This window comes from Grammomys surdaster, unplaced genomic scaffold (assembly GCF_004785775.1).
Source record: "Grammomys surdaster isolate TR1022 unplaced genomic scaffold, NIH_TR_1.0 125888, whole genome shotgun sequence".
Classification (NCBI taxonomy): Eukaryota; Metazoa; Chordata; class Mammalia; order Rodentia; family Muridae; genus Grammomys; species Grammomys surdaster.
Genome location: NW_021620713.1, coordinates 174,978 through 182,212, shown reverse-complemented (window position 1 = coordinate 182,212; position 7,235 = coordinate 174,978).

Below are 7,235 nucleotides of genomic sequence, written 5' to 3'. Positions count from 1 at the left end.
AGAGATAGATACATAGATAGATAGATAGATAGATAGATAGATAGATAGATAGATAGATTCAGATCTCCTTAAGCATATGAGGTTCTGGTTATTCCCTCCATTTTACAATTCAGAAGCAAAAATTCAGAGATTGAAATGGCTTGTCAAACACAAATATCCAGCAATGCTAGAGTTAAGATTGGTCCAGTTGGCACATGATGAATCTTCTGTATCAATCAGATGGGAAATGGAGGTCAACCTAGAATTCTGCTTCCTTTGGGGGCTCTGCTATCTCCAGTCTAGCTTACCTCAGGTATTATTTAAAAGATTGATTCTCTGCAGTTTTTTTTAACCTTCTGGAAAAGAGGTCTGGTAACAGTTCCAAAGCCTGCTTTCTTCACTCAGGCTTTGTTGTACACACAGCTCTCCTCAGACACTGTCTAAAGGATCTATTTCCTGAAACCACTCTACTTGCCAATGTAGAGACAGGTCAGGGCACTCAGTGCCTGCTTCAGTGACTGTGGTGGTTTGAATATGCTTGACCCATAGGGAGTGAAACTACTAGGAGGCATGGCCTTATTGGAGGAAGGGTATCACTGTGGGGGATGGGTTTTGAGGTCCCCTCTTATGCCCAGGCTCTACCCATTGCTGAAGAGAGCTTCCTCTTAGCTGCCTGAGGATAGCAGTATCTCCTGGATGCCTTTGTATAAAGATGTAGAACTCCTAGCTTCTTCACCACCAGCATGTCTACCTAGATGCTGTCATCCTTGCCACCATGATGATAATGGACTGAACCTCTAAAACTGTAAGCCATCCCAAATTAAATGTTGTCCTTTTCAAATTTTGCTTTGGTCATGGTGTCTCTTTACAGCAATAAAACCCTCACTAAGATAGTGCTTGTGCTGTGAGCATACTAGTCAGTATCCTGCATACCTCTCCTAGGAGATCAGACCTATGTTTAGAGACAGTAGCTCACCTCACCATAATTCTTTTCTTACACACTCCAGCCTCTAATAATCTTTTTGGTACTTTGGGAAACACTAAATCAATTTCATAGACGAGCAAAATTATGTCTCTCCTCACTCACATAAACATATTCCACATAAGGAAAAGGACATTCAAAAGTGTCATTAATATTCAGAATAATTGATTTTATTTTGCCACCCCATAGGAAAAACAATGTCAATCAACAAGATGCCCCAAAGCTCCCAGGGACTAAACCACCAACCGAAGAGTACACAGGAGGCTCCAGCTGTATATGTAGCAGAGGATGGTCTTATCTGGCATTAATGGGAGGAGAAGCCCTTGGTTCTGTGAAGGCTCAATGCCCCAGTGTAGGAGAATGCCAGGGTGGTGTGGTGGGAGTGGGAGGTTGGGTAGGTAGGTGAGTGGTTGAGTGGAAGAGCACCCTCACAGAAGCAAGGAGGAAGGGGAACAGGATAGGGGGTTTGTGGAGGGGAAAACAGGAAAGGAAATCACATTTGAAATGTAAATAAATAAAATATCCAATAAAAAGATGCAAAATTAGTGAACACATCACAAGCAAGTGTGTATATGGAAAATCCACATAAAAGTGGTATTGTATGTGTATGTTTATGTGCATCTGTGTGTATATGTCTGTTCATGAGCATTCAAGCATGTACACATGTTTGTATTTAGATTGCAAGATGATGTGAAAGAATTCTAAGGCTCTATATGTAAGATCTTTAACGTAAACCTCAAATGGTGCCTGAATGAGTTCAATAACCCTCAGTTCTGCTGGGTTTAATAGATTGTAAGCAACTGAATGCTGAGTCCTCTGATATAAGGGAAGTTACTTGTCTATTCCACTCTTTGTCAATAGCTATGAAACACTTTGATAATGTCATTTACTTCTGCTGTGCCAGTGTAAATTGGTCTGGCCCATGAGGTGCACAAACAGACTATAATGACATTCACTATCAGCTGCAGAGCAGAGAAAGCCCAACAACATTAAGGCTTCTCCTCATATTCTTCCTTCAAGGTCAGCCAGGGCCTGAACTTGACCCTATGAGAAGTGACTCCTGATGGAAAGAACTTCAAGTCTGCACTACTGATGTATGTGTTGCTAGTTCAAGAACATAAAGCAGATTGTAAATTCTGAGCTAGGGGAGAGACATTCCTGGGCTAAGACATTTAGGAGCATCCAATTTTGAGGTGTGGTCTTTTTTTGCTAAGGTAATTGCTGATTGCTCCCAGAGAACACATGTAGACCCAGGTGAAGCTATGTGACACCCCTCCCTAGTTATCCTTGATTGGTGATTAAAGATGTGGACAACCAATAGCTTTGCAGAAAAGACATAGACAGGTTTTAGGGTTCCTGGGCTTGAGGTCAGAAGAGAACCACGAGGTAGGAAAGTATAGAGAGGAGAATCCACTATGGGGTAAGTATTTTAAAATAATGGCCACATGGGTTGTCTAATTGGAGTTAAGCAAGCCCAAATGAAACATGGCAGATTATATAATGGGATTATTGGCTGGTAAATAAATACACCTAATAGCATAGAGGATAGATATCTGCCCTGATCTTGTGCTGATTAAGGCTTACTCTAAATATAAATGTTGCGTGTGTCTTTTGCCAGGGAACTAAATGGTAAAATGTGAGGTAGAAATCCCACAATGGGATGAAATATTTTCTACAACAAACTAAGGTTCTCTGGGGAGTTGAAACATTAATGCTACTGTATTACTCTGAGTCCCCGCCCCTGTATTCCCTCCATGAAGTAATGAAGTCTAAATGATCCAGATCCCTGCCAAGCTACAGAAAGAATGTAAGAATAACTAGCTCTAAGGTGGAGAGTGACTGTTTTCCTTAAACCCAGAGATTTTTTTTCAGGGTTAAGTTATAATAGAAGCAAAGTGCTAAGAGTACTGTGAGCATACAAATGCTAAGGTTTATGTCCGGGCATTATCTTACCTGTTATGTACTTGGGACTTTCAAAAACATCTTAAATTTCTTTCATCATTTTTCTTCATTCTCTTAATACTACAAAGTGTTATTCTTTTCTTTTAGTAGTATATCAAGTAATAATAACTAAAGCTCAAAGGGGTTAAATTTCAGAGTCAAGTTCACATGGCTCTGAGGCAAGACGTACAGCTAGTTTCACTTTCTAAAGTACGATGTGGTAAAGACTTTCAGAATGTCTACTGAAGAATCTGCCCTGCACAAACATGCCAGGGTGGCCACACATAGTTCTTGAGAGAATCTGCATATCACCGGTTAAAGAAAAAATAATTTGTGAGAAATGACATTAACAGATGGTTTGGAAATTACTAGAAAGAGACCACAGGTGGAGAGGGATCATAGCAAAAGTCTTCATTCAAAAAATATCTTTTTAGAGTGTTGTTACCATGGGAAATAGAAGGAAACTCAGGATACCTTGGACAACTTTTCTCTATATAAAAGGAAACAGCTGGACATTGAATGATCAGGCTTGTACAGATTGCTGACTACTAGGCTAGCGTCTGACAGGGAATTTTTCCAGACAGACAGCTGAAGACTTGAAAGGGACTCCAGAATGATCCCATTGTGTGAACACCAGGGCAAGAAGACAAATGTATGAGAAAAGATGGGAGGGGCAGAAGAGGATCAGTAAAGACTGGAGAACTGAGAAGTGCAGCTTCTCACTCCTTCCACACCCCTAGAATAGACCAAAAGAAAATACCACTATCCATCCTCCAGACATCAGGAAGGAGACCTGAGTATTTGGCCACAGCTGCACCAGCTGAGTATACAGCTACATTAAATAATGAAAAAGAAAAAGGAAAAAAAAGAAAAAATCACTAAGTATGATAAAAACAAAAACAAAGCAAAACAAAACCTCAGCTCCTTCAAAGCATTGCCTGAGGCACATATTGACTCTGAAAATCAGGTACTTGTACAGTTTGCCTCTAATTTCATTCATCCTGTGTGTGTGGTTTCCTCTCAATTCCAGATACAATAACTGCCAATTTTTAAAGAAATGTTTTTTTTTTCCATAAAGGAGCACATGGTGACAAAGAAAGTGAGCCTCTTTTCCTCTTTGGAAATTGTTTCTACAAGTGGATGTTGCATAGCTCTGGGTGTCATCTGAGCAATTGCTGTAATGGCTTAGCCTAGCTCATTACTTAACTCACCTGAGTTCATAGGATTTCTCCATTGCTGGACCTCTCTAAATGGCTTCTAAACTTTCCCATTTGGCCAAATCATTCTGAGGTGGGTATTGGAAAAAACAGATCATGGAAATTACAACAGACAGTGAAGGATACCCAGTCACTCCTCACTGTGGGTCTGGGCTATGTCAAAGGACCCAGGGGTTAGTGCATTCAGGCCTTCTTCTTTGAGAAGGGCAGTGTTGCCATAGTTTCTTATCTCCCTAGTTACAGGACTGCATGTACTGAAAAGAAAACTCACAGAAAGCTTAGCCAAGGAAACAGGAAACCTTGCTCAGACAGTGGGCATCAGGTGATGTAATATGGTGCTCTGTGCCACATTCCTCTAATATGTTCTATGCCCATCCAAGATTTTACCTCATCACTTTCAGATGCTCAGAATCCTTATATGAATGCTTAAATATAAATGGATTATTCTAAAATGGAAAGTAATGTAGCTTCAAAATATCCTAGTAGCTCGAGAGACATAAGGAAGAAGTTTTGAAAGAAATGCATCAAAGAATAACTTAAAGTGGAGTCAACATTGACTTCTACATTGGACTTCATGTTGTATATGTACAATGTACATCAGTATTATACATTGGCTATGGTCACTACCTCTGTGATGGCTACAATTGCTTCAGCCACTGGAACTTTATAAATAATCTACTGGAAGGACACTATTTGGTGCAGTATAAAAATCACTAAAGAAATATTGTAACCTTTTAATTAAAATTTAGTTTACATTGAATTCATTTAATTTAACAGGATTTCCTCTGATAGGATAGCAATGTGAATAAGAACTCCAGGTTCTAGTTCCGCCCTTTGGTACCTAGGGAAAACTTGTACACCATAAAATTGACAATTATAGTAATTAGAATATGTGGATTATGCTTGCCTTAAATAGAGGGTGAACAATCACTGAACTCCTCCTAATCTTTGCAGGCATTTGGGATGTTTTGATCTCATGCTGGGAACCACAGCTGCTGTACTTTCATCTATGCAGCATCAACACTACGTACAGCCAACATCACTTCCCAGCACTCTTTGAGTGTTCCAGCTTTTCTGTTCTTTCTGCACTCTCTTCTGTGATATTCCCTAAACTGTCCTGGGATTGGGAGGGTGGGTTGAAAAAAAATGTCTGATTTGTGACTGAGTAATCATTCTTAGCATTCTGTTCCATTAGGCAAGATTGCATTGACTACTGCCCACTGCAAAGAGAAGTATCTCTGACTATAGCTGAGAGCAATCTGTCCTGTGGGCAGGTAGACAATATTACCATGTAGCAAAATAACAATTTCAGCTTCTACCTTATGACCTATGACTTCCATAGTCAATGAATTTTAACCAGGATCACTATACCTGACATGCAAATCCTTCCTGAGGAGCAGGTCTAGAATCAATCAGAAAAGTGGTTAGTTATCCTCTAATGGCCATGTATCTCTTAAGCCAGCAGGCGTATCTTGCCTGGCAGATCAGGATTGTCATATGCAGAGTATAGCACTAGAAACAATGATTGATTTTGCTGCTGTTGGTTTTCTTCCTTGTTTTATGTTGTTTTATTTATTTTTTTGTCCCCAACAGTCAGCATAGTAAAAGGTAGTCAGTGTGGAAGAAACTTCCTAATGAGTTTGAGATTGAAGTTTTAATATTGTATAGCAAAACTGTGCTGTATCTCCAGCAATATGATCTTATGTCTAGATATGGAGGATAGCTATGGCCCATGAGAATACTTTAAAGTCACAAGTCAATCAGGAATGAGGAAGTCTATTATCGGTACTTTTGTTTTTCTGATTACTATATTTTAGACACAATATTTTATTGGTTTTCATAAAATAGCCTATAGCTCTTTAAGAAAAAGTGAAGTATTAGTTCTATATTGAACCCCCTTTTAGTACGATTTATTGTTCTGTTATGTGGACAATAGTACTATTTAGAATTTCAGTGACCTCATAGGAATTATAAAAGCAGCACACAGCTTCCACTTTCAAACTGAAAGTAAAGGTAATATTTCAGGGGAAATTGTGATGGGCCAAGAAGATTTTCAGGACCTTTTGAACTGGAATGTCACTTTGCACAAGTGATTTTGGAAGAGAAGTAAAAGTAATTCAAAAATCTTTCCTAGAAATTGTCTTATTCACAGTTCTAATTGACTTGTATAATACTCACACAATCTATGTTAATGTATAATTGATTCTGTGACATAAATCTTGAAATATGTTCCTTAAAATGCCAGCATATCCACATGAGACAACCCTTCCTCAAGTTACTAGGCTTTCTGGGTCAATACCTGAAAACTGCTTCATGAAATATCTTTACATTCACACACTCTGTAACAAAATCACTGTGGAAAAAAAACCATAATAAAGTTAAAATCAACATACATGACATTAGTTTTACTTTTGACACAAATTACTTGCTTGATCTTAAGCTGATAATTTTAGCTCTCTGTGTTTGCATGTTTATTTTTTTAATCTGTTAAATAAGAAAGACAGACAAGGAAGTTGCCCTCACATCATTCATAAAATTCTAGAAACAAGACAGACCATCATCAACAGGTAGAGGAATTTTCTTCACAGATGGAAGAATGGTGCTCCCTCAGGATTTAGCCCAAAGTTCATCTGGGTTATGGAGAGAATGGAAAATAAAACTCAGTTGTTTAGATTTTGAGTCAATGCTTGCTTTTATATAGAGAAACTTTGTATGTTTGAGCTATTACTCAAAGATGTACAAGTTATTTTAACAGTTCAGGGTTAAATAAACATATAACAATGTATATGTATGTTTATATTTGCTATATATTTATTACACTAATAGGACATGAAATTAAATATTATATAATATGTAAAGTTTTATTTTATATATTAATCAAATATAATATTATTATACAGATCATTAGCATAGAAAGGTTAATTTGGTACATTTTAGAGGAGTTTGAATTTCTTACAAATTTGATCTTATAAAAGGTTTTCAATCCAATACAGTTGAGTTAGCCAATATTTGTTCATGATTGATTGACAACAGATTTTCAACCACTGAACACAGTGAAAATATTGCTTAAAAATAAACTACCTTCTGAAGGTTAACTAACTTATGAAGAAGTCTAT